This window comes from Phalacrocorax carbo, chromosome 4 (assembly GCF_963921805.1).
Source record: "Phalacrocorax carbo chromosome 4, bPhaCar2.1, whole genome shotgun sequence".
Lineage (NCBI taxonomy): Eukaryota > Metazoa > Chordata > Aves > Suliformes > Phalacrocoracidae > Phalacrocorax > Phalacrocorax carbo.
Genome location: NC_087516.1, coordinates 47,796,162 through 47,811,291, shown reverse-complemented (window position 1 = coordinate 47,811,291; position 15,130 = coordinate 47,796,162). Strand labels below are relative to the sequence as shown.

Here is a 15,130-nt window from a genome sequence, read left to right as displayed (position 1 = left end):
TAAAGCAACTGAACAGCAGTGGCAAAAAGCTTCGCTAGACTGAGACTACAATACCAGAGTTGTCTGTCAGGGGAAGCAAGAACAAAAACTAGTATTTAAAGAGATGGCAACAGTTCCCTCCTGTCCACCCCACTGATAATGGAGCACTTGTTTATTTGCAGAACACTTATCATGCAGGTAGCTTTTCTTAATGTTGGAAGAAAAATTTGTTATTCTGCTTTATAGCCTTGAGTTCTACATATTTCTGTAGTGACGAGAGAAGTTAATGTACTGTTAATGCTGAGAAGTTGAGGCAGTTTAAAGACACTCATATGGTGGCAGTTTAAATGATAAAACAATCATGGCAGTTCAGGAACAGCCTGGCAGTATAAATAAAAGTTTATGATCTGATCCTACCAAATAGCTTGTGCCCAGGATTGGACAAGGCTGTGGGGATCATGATCCAGCCCTGCTTTTGCCTTCCCCCTCTTGTGGAATGGCTGTCGGGGGATCTGCTAAACTGTTGCCAGTTTTGGTACAGGAGGGCTATTTAGGGCGATTTATGGCTTATAGCCAGAGTATGAAAGAGCTTGTTATCAGAGCAGATTTTATTGGTTATTCTGATATGTTTTATCATTGTAAACCCAGGATTGGCATGGGAGATGTTATTACAACTTATTACAAACTTGTATTGACATAATGAGCTCTGGGTTCAGCATAGGGACTGGATAGGATGAAGACAGTAACATGAGAAGTGAATGGTGAAACCCTTTTAAGGATGGTCTAAACCTCAACAGCCAAATTCTGAGCAAAAATCCATCAAAGTGTGACTGTGGGCACTGAGACCCTCAGGAGAAATGCAGGGCAGTGGCTGGTGGAAGTGTCAAGGCAAAGCTTGATATGGGAACTGTAGCTTTGGGATCGCGAGAGTAACAGAAGCCTTAACGCAAGAGTCGCATGATTTTATTCTGTACGGTACAGTATAATGGAACAGGAAAGAAGTTACTTTGCCAGTCAGTGTAAGCAGCAGAAAGATGCTGAAATTAGCTTTAATAAAAAGTATGTTTTCAAATAAAGCATTTCAGACTTTCCATCCAGCTAACATCATCAACTTTAATTAAATTGGCCTGCTAGTTTTGAAGTTATTGCTTGGAAATTACGATTATCTCAAACTGAATACATTCTATTATTCTTAATATACTATCATTAACTTCTAAACCAATCAACGTAGCTTTACTAGAAGAAAGGTATAAACTTTCAGTTATTTTTTGTTAATGTTTCCGTGGGCTGTGTCCTGTTCATAACAGGAGAAGCTGCTGTCTTGCTTGGAGAAACTTTTATTTTGTATGTAGGCTTCAGGAGTTACGTTTCCTGTGAAACACATGAGGGCAGCAAAGGACTTCAGGAAAGGTGGTTGCAAACCATGCAGTTTTAGTTTTGATTTTTATTAAAAAATAAATAAACAACCCCCCAAATAAAAAAAACAACAAGCAAAACCCCTCCTATTTTGGGAAAACAGATGCATCCTAGATTGATTCATGTGAAAAAGTGTACAGCATATCAAGAGGAAAAAAGTTTTTCTCCTAAATTTGCCCTCTCTTTGTGCTAAGTAGATGTGTCAATTTATCTTGTTCGAGAGGAGAGAGTGTTAGAAAAGTCAGCATCTCCTCTGACGACTGCTGGTTCAGGGAGAATAGAAGTGTAACAAACAGCAAAGGGTAGGTAACTGCCAGCCAAAGTGTTTCAGAATGTTTTATTTTTCCACTAAGCTACCATGCTATTAAAGCATTTTGTACTTGTGCGTAGATGAACAAAACCCCACCAAAGTACATAAAAAGCTGTCTATAGGCGTGCATTCCCTGTTCTAAGTCCAGTAAATCTAGTTTGCTTCATTAAGATAAAAGAAAATACACTTGTAAAAATAATATCAGAATCAGCCCTATAAAAAGGAATAGAATATAAACTTTGTGGGTTTGTTTCCTTTTTTTTAAAGCTTTTTTAATATAAATTCTTCCTGCTTCATTGACACAGGTAAGCCATGCATTAGTTACACAGGTCACACCAGAGAGGTGATTAAAATCTTTTTATGCAAGTGTATACTTTATTTATGTTGCAAGATTTATTCCAAAATTCTGATTTAGAATTTTATAATTGTAAATGCTTATTTAAAAATAACTTTTTACATATCTCTTTACTGTTCTGGCTATTCATTAGAAGTATTTAATGAGTCCAGACAATGCATACTAAAGAAAGAATCAATAATGAATATAGATTTAAGAACCTCTAAACTCATTGTAAGATGTTTTTAAATGAAGATACTCCTTTATTAAGAGAATGTGTTTCTCATCAGGTGCAAAATACCCATTTCTAAAATGACTTGTAACTTAAACTGGTGTAATTAGTGGGTGAATTTTCATAGCGTTACAGGGGCAAAGCGAGATAGCATGTTAATATTTAGTAGTCCGGCTCTTTTTTTTTCCCAGTGATTTTTGCATAGCTATTTGAAATAGTTAATTGAGTCTTGTTAGACAGCTTAGCTTCAGTGCCCTTTGTCCTCTATGTTTATAATTATCATGGCAAACAAGGGCAAAACGCAATAAATAACTTCTGAGTTGAAGATGCGTCTTCCAAGGGTGGGTACTGCTGCTGCCAAGGGCAGTAATGAGATGTGTTAATGGACCTGTGGGGAGGAGGCATGCCTTTCACTTTGATAGGTATCTACATAGCAGCAGTTTGGACCTCTGCCTTTGCATGCATGCAAGATGTTTAACAAGTGGAAAACAAATGTCTTTGTATTGTGCAGACCTCAGCCTCGGAGAGAAATGATCTAAGCCTAGCAGCAGATGGAGCTGAGTGCCTTTTCTTAAAAAGACCTGTTGGGAAAAATATTTCAGGATAAGTCTAAGGATTTGTTTCTTTTAAGACCTTGCAGTGGTGGTATTCGCTAATATAGTTGCACTGGTAACAATTATTAAATGTAAGCAAAGCAAATGAGAATTGTATTCTTGAGATGAAATCTGGTCCTATTTAAGCCAACATGAGGGTAAATATGTAGTGTTGCTGCAGCAGCCAATGTTCAGAAGTCAGCTTTTCTGAGCCCCAAGGTAGACTTTGAAGTTTGTGAGAAACAGAGAAAATTACACATGGTAATAGCTGGGTTTGCAGCAATAACCAAGCTGTGCAAGGTTATTGCCTTACCTAGATCATGATAAATTTCTGTGTTGACCATGAAGTCTCTCCTGGTAGAGCTATCTTCCTTTGCGAATAATGAAATTACTGTAGGACCTGCTTCTCAAACCTGACTCTTCTGTACCTCAGCTGAACATCCTAAACACCAGTAAATCTCTAGCTCTTTAAAAAATATTTTTCTTCAGTCTTGTCAGTAGGGGTTAAATTATGAATGAGGAAGGCTGGCAGCAGAGCTAATAATTCAAATCAAATGGTGAACCAAAATTTGTAAATGTAGAAAGATCAATCATAGAATCATTAAGGTTGGAAAGGACTTCTAAGATCATCAAGTCCAACCGTCAAATGTGGTTAGGTGTAAGACTGTCACAGACATAGCAACACCTATTCTGAGTGAAACTGAAGAAGTCTTGACAGTTTTAGGGAGCTGAGAATTGGCTTTTAAGATGGTGACTCTGCCATTTCTGATCTTCTCTGTCCTCATTGCCAGTCCCACTTGCCAGTGTGTATAATAGTTTGACATTAAGTATTCTCAGCTGAGAAAACTTCTTAGATCCAGGTCATTCAAATCTTATTTTCCAGCTGGATTTTTTTTTCTTTTTAATATTTAATTATTCCCAGAAAGTGGGGTAAGTGGCCAGCTTTTCAGAAGGAAGTTCAGGCGATATTGGGTGCAGCCTCATTTGAGGGCACAAGCATTCGTAAACATTTATTTATGTTAATTTTTCTTATTTCTTCCACCAAACTGTTTAATTATTGGAGGTGGACAGAGTGCTCATAAGTAGGAGTAGTGCTGTTTTGCAGAAATCTCCTTTGCAAATTTCTGTAAATCCTCCAGTTAATTTGTTTATACATCCTTCGTGAATTCTTCTGTGACTTCGTGGGTAGAGGAATCCAGCAAGAGGGTATGAGGACTTGCCAAATTCAAATAAAAGGAGAAATAAAATTTAAAAAGTACCATTCAGAAATCCAGATATTTCTATCCTACATAACTTTTTGCACTCATTTTTGGAGTATCCGGTTACTGACTTTTTCCACTGGTGATTGTAACTCAAAAATGCTGTTCAATCATCCCAACCTTATATTCTTTCTGTTCCATATATGATGCCTTCCACTTTTATTTTACTGTGGAACTTAAAAGGACTGATCTTTCTAATCACACTGATTTGAGTCGGTTGCGACTCTTACTGCTATGATTATAATACTGTTGAAATTGTACCTTGTCCCTATAGTGCTTTATATCTATAGATTTCTAGTGCTCTTTGCGGGAAGGTCAGCAATGTAAAACCGATGTCAAATTTGCACCTCAAGCATGAGACCTGTGTCCGTGACTAACCTGTGCACAGAAGTAAGCGGTCTGTTTTGCATCAGTGGCTGACTTCAGTCTTTCTCAGATTTTGTTGTTTATGTGCCACATGCTGTTAAGGTCTGGCATTAAATAAAATCCTTGCAGGAAGACATACTATTTTTATTGTGTAAAGTTTTGGTGGAAAGGTAACCTTTTTTGTTGTTGCTTTAGGCTTTGTTCTAACAGCAGGCTTTTATGCATCAGGAGTGACTGTCCTCTCTTCCCTGCTGCTGCATGTGTGAAATTCACACCCGTGTTGTCACCATTTCCATACGTGCTGCTGAAGGTGCGGAGCTTTTCTGAAGTCTTGCAGCTTTTATAAGCTGGGAGGGTGGGACCCAGCTGCCTGTTGTTAATGGGAGGATTAGTATGCAGGAAAACAGATTTAGGGGAAAAAGAGAGGAATAGGACTGTGCCCTTGGTTTCCTCTTTTGTTACCGTGGGGCGTGCATAACCTGGGATAGTTGTCATCTTCTTCAGTCAGCATCTACAGCCAGTATATCAGTGTTATGACCTTGTCACAATATTTTGGTCCTCTGGTCCTGAATGGTGGTGCAAACACACTTAGGGAATTTCCATCTTTGTCTTACTCCAGTTTGCCTATGTATGCAGTATCTAACTAGAAGAGCAGTGCTTGAGCTATTACATTTTTGATTCGTTTTACCTCTGTCCATTTTAACCTTTACTGTGGATTCTAATATATGTTTGTTGGCTTTTTTCTTGGTTATGAAACCTTCTGCATCTATAGGAAGTGTATGTGCATTTGTATATATGAACATATTCAGATCAGACAGTAAATACTAATTGATATTGAAGACTTCAACTTAAAATAGAATGCACTTAAAGCATGGAGCTGCTAACAAAGAAGATACCTGCTGGATATTTATAAATGATATATTGGAAAAAGTTAACTTGCTGAAGGAAGGGTAAGGACCCTTGGCTTTTATTTATGTGACTCAATGATTGTTTTTCCACTGGAATCCCTTTCTTATTCTGGGCTATTTGCTGTTCGGTTGTAAGAACTGATTTTGCTATTTAGAAAGAAAAAAAGTGCAGTTAGTAGTGCATCATATACAGTTATTATGCTGACTAAAAATCTGGAGCCAGGGAAAAGGCAAAAATGTTTTTATTATGCAGAAAGGCAAAATGCTTTAGGGTTCGTATAGGTTTCCTTTCACTGAAATTAATGTAATCATTTTATGAATCAGAATTTGAGCATATTTGGAAGTTAGGGGGTCATAGGAAAATAAATTATGTAAATGTAAGTTGGCAGTCAAGCAAATCAATACTGGGCTTATAGTTGTTTCTACTTCATGTGATTTTTGGACTTAATGTTATTTTAACATAATTTCAAATAAATGTTGATGGTTCTATTAAGCTGATGCTTTTTTTAAGACTGTAAACAAAAGTATAGTTCCACTACTATTCTGTGGTCCTAATGGTGGTTTTAGATGGTGTAAACCAGGACGAGTTCTGTTTAAGTGAGTGTGGAATTATACTGATGCAAAATTAATGCCATGGTGAGCACAGCTGAGCCTTGTCTATTTGTCTTAGTTATGGACCTTGAACTTGCATCTACAGCTTGTCAGGGAGAAATCCTGTTACAGCTTCTAGTTTTCTTCTTACAAACCAGTACTGTCAGCCTTCTGTGTAAGACCATACATGGCGCACTGCAAGCAGAGTTTCCCAGATGATTAAATTACATTGTTTTGAAAAATTGAGGTGATGTCAGGAGCTGTTGCACAAAGAAACAAAGTTCCATTAATTACCCAAATATTTACTGTATTGGGGGTAATTTAAAACATAATGACAGCTTGCTTCACCCTTTCTGTGTTAGCAAAACTTAATCCTACTTTTAAAAGGATACTGCCAAGTCTTTGGGTCTTCAGGTCTGACTTGCTTTGGTTCATGAGGATACTGCACTGCTCTCCTAATTTTCCCAGGAAGTAGAAACTTCATAGGTCATAAGTTTATAAAGCAGTTTCTTAATGATGCAGTTAAGATTCCCTCTTCCATACCTTATAGCTTCTCAAATGTAGCTGAGCACAAAGGAGAACTAGAGAGGCAATTTCTTCTGAAAATCCTGATCATGGCAAGTGTACATTCCTTCTAAAGAGGAAAACTTTCTTGTATCTCAGTTCTTCCTTCCTTGGGAGGTTGAGAGTTATGCAATTTGAAGCCCTTCATTCTGGAGATCATTGAAAATGTAATTCTTTTAAAAAAGACTCATAGTACATTCTGCTTTTATAAAAAAAAAATTGATATTTTAATTTTTCTCATATTTTTTTCATGTATTTTATTTACCAGGCTAGCCACATGCACAGCATCTTGTGCATTTGTTGCCACAAACAAGTATTCAGAGAGTATAAAAACACAATGTGGTAGAATTTTTGGGAAAGTAATCCTTATTTAATATTAGATCTAACGGATTTAACATCTAATTTAACACCTATGTTTAAGTCTCAGTTAAAATGAGCAACATTACAGCAATATATTTTAAGCAACTTTTGTTAAATAGATTGAGGTAATTCTTAAGGGAATGTACTGTCTGAAGAAATAAATATATATGTAGAAGATGTTCAAGCTAAAACTGTGAAAGCTGCGTCGTCGCTTTTTATATGCTGAGCCTGTCAGCCTCATCTAGATGTCTGTGTTAAGTTACCAGTGTTTTGCTGGGTTGTAAAACTGCTGGTGAAATGTAGTGTCTTAACTATGGTTTGGGTTTTTTTTGTCTTTGTGTGGTCATTTCTGGGGAACATAGGCATGATATTCATGGACAGACATGAACGTGTGGCTGGGATCGGTACATGTTCTGGCTTCTCTAAGAGAAGCAAGTAGTTCTGCCAGTTGTTCATGGCCTGTTGCCATTTGCTTTGGAACAGAGCACTGCTCTTTATTGACAGCTTACTATGTACAGATACAGAGCATTTTTATTCTGAGGTTGGGATGCTTATCCTTCATTTTAACTTAAACAGAATTTCTCTTTGGGGTGGTTAAAGAAGGTGTAGTAACATTGTTGCCAGGCTGGAGCCAACACCAGACATGCTGCTTCATATGGTTGACCATGAACATACAACATTTTAATGTTTTCTGTGCTCAGAACACAGACAGTTTGTCTCATTGAGTTATTCATGGTTAAATATCTTGAGATGACTGAAAACTTAGTGAAGGTAAATGATGTATAGTTTGAGCTGAGGAAAATTGCGTATGTGTTTGGAGTATGCTTCTTAAACCAGTTTACTAAATTTCAATTATAAGAACAGAGGATTTTTTTTTTCAGTTAACACCACCATTTATTCCCAGCCAAAAGAGAGTATGAAGTGCTACTGAATTAAATTTCACATTTATAGACTTCAGAAGGAAATGAGCACTAATGAATGCTTAGGAGTTTATTATGTACCTTTGTGGTCCAGTATTAAGAAGAATATGCATTACCTGAAAAGTGGTCCATATTTAAAGTGCAGACTGCCTGGCCCTAGCAATTAAATAGCAGAGATGTTACTTGCCGTAACAATTTATTGTAATTTGGAGCCAATGTTAAGGTGAAGTGTGTGCAATTAAAATGGGAAACTAACTGCCGTGGCAAGAGGTGCTTACCTAAGACCAGCGTTAAGAGTTTTCAGGAACTCGCTTTCCCTGCCAGATTACACTCTGCCCTCGCCGATTATACAGGCAGTCTGCCTTAAATAGTATTGGGTAGGGTTCAGTGCTGATCTTGAATTACCAGAGGACTCTCTCTTTCTTTATAAAGGGGGGTGTATTAGGTTGGAGCTTGCAACCACAGTGCCCTAGCTATAACCTGTGAACTCCTCTTTGCCATGTGGTGGGCAGGCTACGAAGCAGAAATAGTATGTTTATGAGCAGAGCGAGGGCTGGGAGTGCACTTTCCTTTAAGGCTGGTGTCATAGCTGAGGGAGACCTCTATTCAGAGGTCCTTGGTATTGAGCCTGTATAGACGGGTTAATTTTGTTCCATTGTTTGAAATTTATTAAAAGGAATTTAATGATTCTCATTCTTCTGTTCTGAGTGTAATTCTGCATAGTCAAAGGTATCCTCTGGGTCATGCAGCAGGTGGGGAGCAACAGAGGTAGCTGGCTGGGCAGGGAGGCATGGCTAGGGAAACGGCCACAAAGCCATGATTTCCAGGTAGGTCTGGCCTGGCTGTTTCTCCAGTGCATCACAGGAGAGGAACTCATTAGGGTGGGGTGAATTTGTACCTTTATGTGCATTAAAAAATGTTTTCTTGATGGACCCAAATGCATTGAAGGGAGAGAGATTTCTGCCTGCCCGGACAGTTTATGACCCCTTCAAGAGTCCCTGTTCTATCCTGCAGCAGCCAGGCCTGACTGCAGATTTGGCAGACTGCATCCCTGGTGAGCAATTGGCACAGCCATCCTGTGCTTAAGAGATATCAGGTGACATGCAGGCAAAAAGGGAGACATTAGTTGATTTGTTTGTATGTTGGGATAAATGCCTGATACTTTCTCATTTTCCTAATAGATTTTCCTTTTTATCAGTGTTGACCCAACTGCAAAGTTGAGACTTAAGCTTGGTGCCATCGCACTTGAAATCCAAGTATGCAGTGCACTCTGTTTTCCTTGTTAATTAGAAGATTATCCCATCAGTCTGTAGTGTTTTGATCACCTTTTTTCTAATCATCTTGGAAAGGGAGGATATTTTTTTTCCAACCTCTGTTGCAAAACAAAATATGAAGACAAAGACCAGCATCTGGCCTGTTTGCTATAAATCCCAGCATAGCTCTTTCCTAAAGTGTGGATATAGTGCCTAACTAGAACTACTGCACCATGAAAACTTGGTAAGTCATTGATAAGTGGCACATGCCTCTGGCTTGTCTGGTTAGCCTTCCTTAAATTCATTAAAAAACTCTCAAGTGGATTTTAGCCTCTGACTGCTTTTCTTCTGGATTAATCTTGCAGTTATTGAATTACTACCTCTGGGGACTGGGAAGAGAGTCTAACAAGATGATAAAAATCTAAAAATGTCTCCATTGCTTGTCAAGTGAAACTTCCCTACATCCCTACAAATGGATTTGGTTCACTGAAGCATCAGACTAGGTTGTTGAAGTAGTTTTCAGTAATTGTGAAGAAGAAAGATAAAGTGGTTTGAATACAAGCTTGAATACTTGAAGAACTTGAATACTGATTAGTCATCAGAGATGATTCAAATTTTGAATCACAACTTAGTCCTTGCCAGTTCCATTTGATTCTTGCAACCATTCTGAAGACTGAAAATGTCAGGGTAGCAGCTGTATCACTAACCAAAACGTAGTACTAAATTGGATGCTCAGTGGACTTCACTGAGCAGTCTTATATTGTACAAGTAGGAACAAAATCCTGTAGATAAGCGGTCCCACTAAGTTGAGGAAGAAATAATTGAGAAGGATGATTAATTTGTGATTTCTTTTCACTTTCACTTTAAATAAATTACTGTGGAGGCAATTAAGAAATTCTTCCCATGTAATAAGTTAACTTGATGAATTGTGGTGGTCCAGAAATGGCTTAGATTTATTTTGGGTAAGTACAGTCTATCACATTAAAGTTAGCGATGCATTTTCTAACAGCCTTTCCATAAACAAAGAAGCCTCACTGGGACTGGTTTTATAAATGCTGTTTTTAAGTGTTCATCTTCACCTCACTCTTTGAAGGTTTTTTCCAAGAATTAAGGGCATCTTTTACCTGATATTATTTTAGGAAGGAGAACAATTAATATATATGAGTCAGTGAGTTATGGACAAAAGATATTCCTTTGCTGAATAGTTTTAATTTGATTAAAAGCTATTTAATGAACTATTTATATTTCTATTATCACCTTTGAAAGTACTATGAGCAGATTTACTTTTCTGCACTGCAGATAGCTAGCAGTAGTCATGTGGTGTGCTAAAATCCCATGGAGGGTTATAAAGCATTATAATAGCTTTATGTATTAAAGAGTTAAATTACAGAGGAAATTTACAAAATTTTGTTCATGGAGGATCATTTGAGTAGGACATTGTAGTGGGGGCTGAATAATAAAATTTGACTTTAAAGGGTCTCCATACGTAACTGTTTGGTTGATACTTCTGGAAATCATGATTTAAAGCCTGTGGAGACCCCCTGTCTCTTATCACCAATTTCTAGTCTTGAGGGCTTTTGCATCTTTTCTAAACACAAAGACTAGCTAGTGGTTTACTATGGAATTAATTTACTACAGATTAATGGAACTATAAACCAAGAAGGATCAAAAGTAAGGCTCTTATAAGAGGACTTGAACAGTATATAATTTCATCAACTGTCAGCTAATTCTCATTAACCGGTAGCTAAAGGAGGACTGAGGTGCCCCAGCTAATAGTATAGTATCTTGGGCATTATGGAGACATTCAGGAGTATTCTTGCTATGAGAAGGAGAGAAGATCTCCAGGAAAGCCGGTGGCGCAGGAGAGGGCAGTGCAGAGATGCTGTCATTCACCAGGGATCCTGTTGCTTCTGACCGATTCATGACAGGTCATACTGGCCCCATGATATTCCTTTCACAATCTAAAAAGTAAGCTAATGGTAGAGGACTTAATAATAATGAAATAATAATTAAAAATAACTAATAAAATAATATATTGTCACAGAAGCAAAGTGAGTGAAAAAGCTTGAAGATACAGGAGTGGCATAAATATATGTATGTAATTAACACAGTACAGTCTTAAACACAAATGCTAATTTTTGATTATAGAATATATACCTACTTTATATACATAACTAATTGTCTGAAGTTATAAGCTTGAATTACAGTAACTTCATCTGAGGTGCATATTATTTATTAAAAAAAAGGGTATTCTATAGAATTGAAATACAACAATTATAATGTTTTTAAGCTGTGTCTTACAGATTGTTTCACAGTTATTTGTGAGAGAAAATATTGTAGTTAAAATTTATTCAGAGTATATTTCAGCAGGTTTCTTTTTTTTTCCTAAGAGATTTTGGATGGTGGTTGTTTAGGAGGGCGAATACTTACATTGTCTAGGTTGTAGTTACCAAGATAGAGGGGGGCATACTCAGTCTTTACTCAGTACATGCTATTTCAATACCAGAAGATCTGCTCAATGTAAAAGTATTTACAAGAGTGCATGGCTGCTTCTTGCATCAGATTTTAATCTGTCAAACCCTGTAGGTCTGTGGGGAGGATGATGAATGCTTAGAAATCTCTGTGAAGCATAGTTGAGCAATATGCTAGATGTGAGCAAAAATTTTACTATAAAAATCTGTATCTAGAATAGGAAATCACAGTTAACTTCACCAAAATTGTGTAAAGGTGATCTGGACTTCTAAGATCTGCTCGCCTGAAAACTATCTTTAAGTATATCTCATAGCAAGAGCCAAGCAGGCTCTTTGTACACAACAGTGCATGTATTTGTCCTGAAAATTTCAAGGGTTAATTTAAACCGTAACCTTATACCATATTACTTTTTAAAACTCTGTCTAGTATGACATATGCCCCACTCATAGCAGCACAGATAAAAATGGTATTCTGCTGTTGAAGAATACTGTGTGTAGGGTAGAGGTGCTCATTAAATAGATTTGAGTAACTGTTCTGCCAGAGAATTGGTTGCATTCAAATATAGCTTAATATCAAGGAATAATGGTATGGCATCTTGATCTTATTTTCCAGTACTTTTTCTTCATTTATAATCCACTGCACCATGTAAGAATGCAGCAGTTTAAAGGGAGGTTCCAATGGGTAGCTGTGGAAATGTCAACAAAAAGGTCTTATTATTCTTGTGCTGGTACATGTTGGCTTTCCTGAAGACAGTTACCTAACTGCAGAGCTAAAGCAGGCAGCACGCTTATATGTTATATAATACTTTTTCCACATTTAACTCAATGTTCATGTTCAAACTAGAATGCATTTTCAGGCTAGGAACAATTGAATGATGGAAGCACCTGTTTTGTGGAGGATTTGTTGTACTATAGTTGTTAAATCGAGAATGAAATTGTTAACCATTTCTTGCTGCTATGACTTGTACTTTGGTTATAGGAATGTTACAGAAAAGATTAAAAAAAATTATTGCACTGACAATCAGCATCTTCAGTTTGATTGCTTTTCACTACTCTGCCTCTATGGAGAAAATATCTACTTTTTCACAGAGTTCTCTATTTTAAAAAGCCTTGTTTGATCAACTAGGAAAAAAACCAATAACCAAACTAAATCCCTAAGGCTTTTAATTTTTTTTATTATGACCTTGTGTGGGGTGTCGCCCTGCCACCCCACCCTGAGTCCTACAGAAGTTGATTTTACCCATTTTCTGTGATCAGCAAGTGACCTTTGTGACAGTGTTTCTTACATTGTGTCAAGCTTAATATTTGGATTTCAGGTTTCACTAAAATTGTCTTGTTCTCTCCTATCCTAGGTCTCTATTGTACCTAATTCAAGAAGAAAAATCTTGTTTAAAATGGCAACTTAAACGTTCACCTTCAGTTTCCTCTCTGTGACGTGCGAATAGATTTCAGAGAGACTGATGCACCTACAAATATGTACAGACAACTGACAGAAGGCACTATTTCCAGTTGCACTTCCTCAGTCGCACAGGTAAGTATGCTTACTGGGGAGACTTGCCTAACTGTGTAACTTCTTAACAGGCCGTGTCCCAAGAACTGTCAGTTGTGACTTCTACTTCTGTTATTTCCCATGCTGCTTGCTCACCTGCAGAGTTCCGTGTGGGTTAGGACTCAGAAGGCTCTCTCCTAACTCGGCAGTCTGGAGTATCACATCCCAGATGCTGCCCCATTATCCCTTTACACATTCCTCTATTTCACTCCGTCTTGTTCTGCTATTATTCTAATAAGGCTGTGAATAGGGTTCCTAAGTCTATACCTCCCTCCATAAGGGCAACTGTCTGAGCCAGGCTGGCAGTACTGTAGTGTCTGCACAAATAAATGTTTTGCATTATCTTTTTAGTGCTGCAGTTCTTAAAATTGATTCTTTTTATTAAATCAACACCATAGAAATGAGTGCCTTAACCACTGCTGTAATCTCATTAACTTTTCTTGCCGTTGGAATAGAAATATATATTTACAGTGTTCTGAAATAGATAAGCAAGTTAATAGAAGGTGAGAGTAACCAGAAAGCCATAGACATTATTAGTATTTAACTTCCTTGAAGTGTGATTATTTGTAGAACCCTATTAGCTAAAGCAGATATTGAAACAGAAACAACTGACATTAAGTAGGTGCTTTATAATATATAAAATGAATGTGGTGTGTCTGTTCGTAAAAATGATACGCAAGGGAGCAGCTTAAAGCTGCATCAAGGGAAGTTCAGATTAGCTATTAGGAAAATGTTCTTCACTGAGAGGGTGGTCAAGCATGGGAACAAGCTCACCAGGGCAGTGGTCATGGCCCCAAGCCTGTTGGTGTTGAAGAAGTGTTTGAACAATGCTCTTAGGTATATAGTTTAACTTTTGGGTTGGCCTGTGTGGATTCAGGAGTTGGACTTGATAATCCTTGTGGGTCCCTTCCATATCAGAATGTTCTATGATTCTATATGTGTGTACTGTTGAATTTTCTTCTGGAACTGTGTCTTCTTGAATCCTTATGTATTTATCACCAATCTGTAATACATTTCAGAGTATTCAGTGTAGGGATTGTCTGCTGTCCTGTTTGTGATTCTGCAACATATCATAGTTAATGCAGAACTGATATTAACTTATACACTTTATGTATAAAATGGAAATTAAGAAAAGGTGATATTTTAAAATGTTAAATGAATTAGTAGAAAAGGAGGTAAGAAGTAGGAATCAGCACCATGTGACCATTCTGTTGTCTTTCATAGTTGATGAGTTCCATAGGTGCTTCTTGCAATTATTCCCCAATGCTGTGTTAGGATCATTTTACTAAGTCTTCATGGAAGCTCAATTATGGTCACAAAAAGTTGTGTTTTAGCACTAAAAATCAGTTTCAAGGCTAATGGCTGGAACGAATAGAGATCAAGAACTCAGGAAATTCTCCTTGGGACATTTGACAGATTTCTATCTTTGCAAAGGATAGGGGACATATCCTCCTAAAACTGAGGTGTTTTGCTCTCACTGTTTATAGGTGTGTCGGAACACACAGGCTGTAAAGGAGCAGAGAATTAGGCATTCACTTTTGATACCAGGCTGGCATGTTTTTTTCTGTTCCTGTTTAGCTACATCAGGAAATTACAGTATTAAGCACTTTGCAGCTTATATTTATTTTCCAGAACAAAATTTCCATTCCATTCTATTCTATTATATTTCATTCCAACTTCTGCCTACAGATACAATGATATTTATACTGAGGTAAGACGCGCAAAGCAAATGAAACAGACATTTGGTGTCTGCTCATAATGAAGTACTGCTTCCAAACCTTTCCTCCACAGAATAACGTGACTTAATTTACTGGTCAGACACTTACTAGCTTGAAAGAAAATTGTTTTTCTGAGCCAAATGAAGAGTAAGAAATGTTACCTTCTGTACATCACATATCAAAGGACCAGAGGAATCTAGAGAGGAAGTAAATGATAGTATGTTCAAAAAGAGCCCCAAATGCTTATTTTATTTCCTGCTGTAAGGTGATGGTACAAGGTTTCTCAGGTTGGTGTAACCTTACAGCA

At 37.4% G+C, this 15,130-nt stretch overlaps 1 long non-coding RNA gene across 1 annotated transcript in view; it reads left to right on the top strand.

The window, feature by feature from the left end:
* The window catches only part of LOC135313087 (uncharacterized), a 307,634-nt gene that overhangs the window by 1,387 nt on the left and 291,117 nt on the right, over window positions 1–15,130 (top strand). The window contains exon 2 of the long non-coding RNA XR_010372679.1: window positions 12,909–13,087. This is a non-coding gene — a long non-coding RNA (uncharacterized LOC135313087). The remainder of the gene's footprint in view (window positions 1–12,908; window positions 13,088–15,130) is intronic.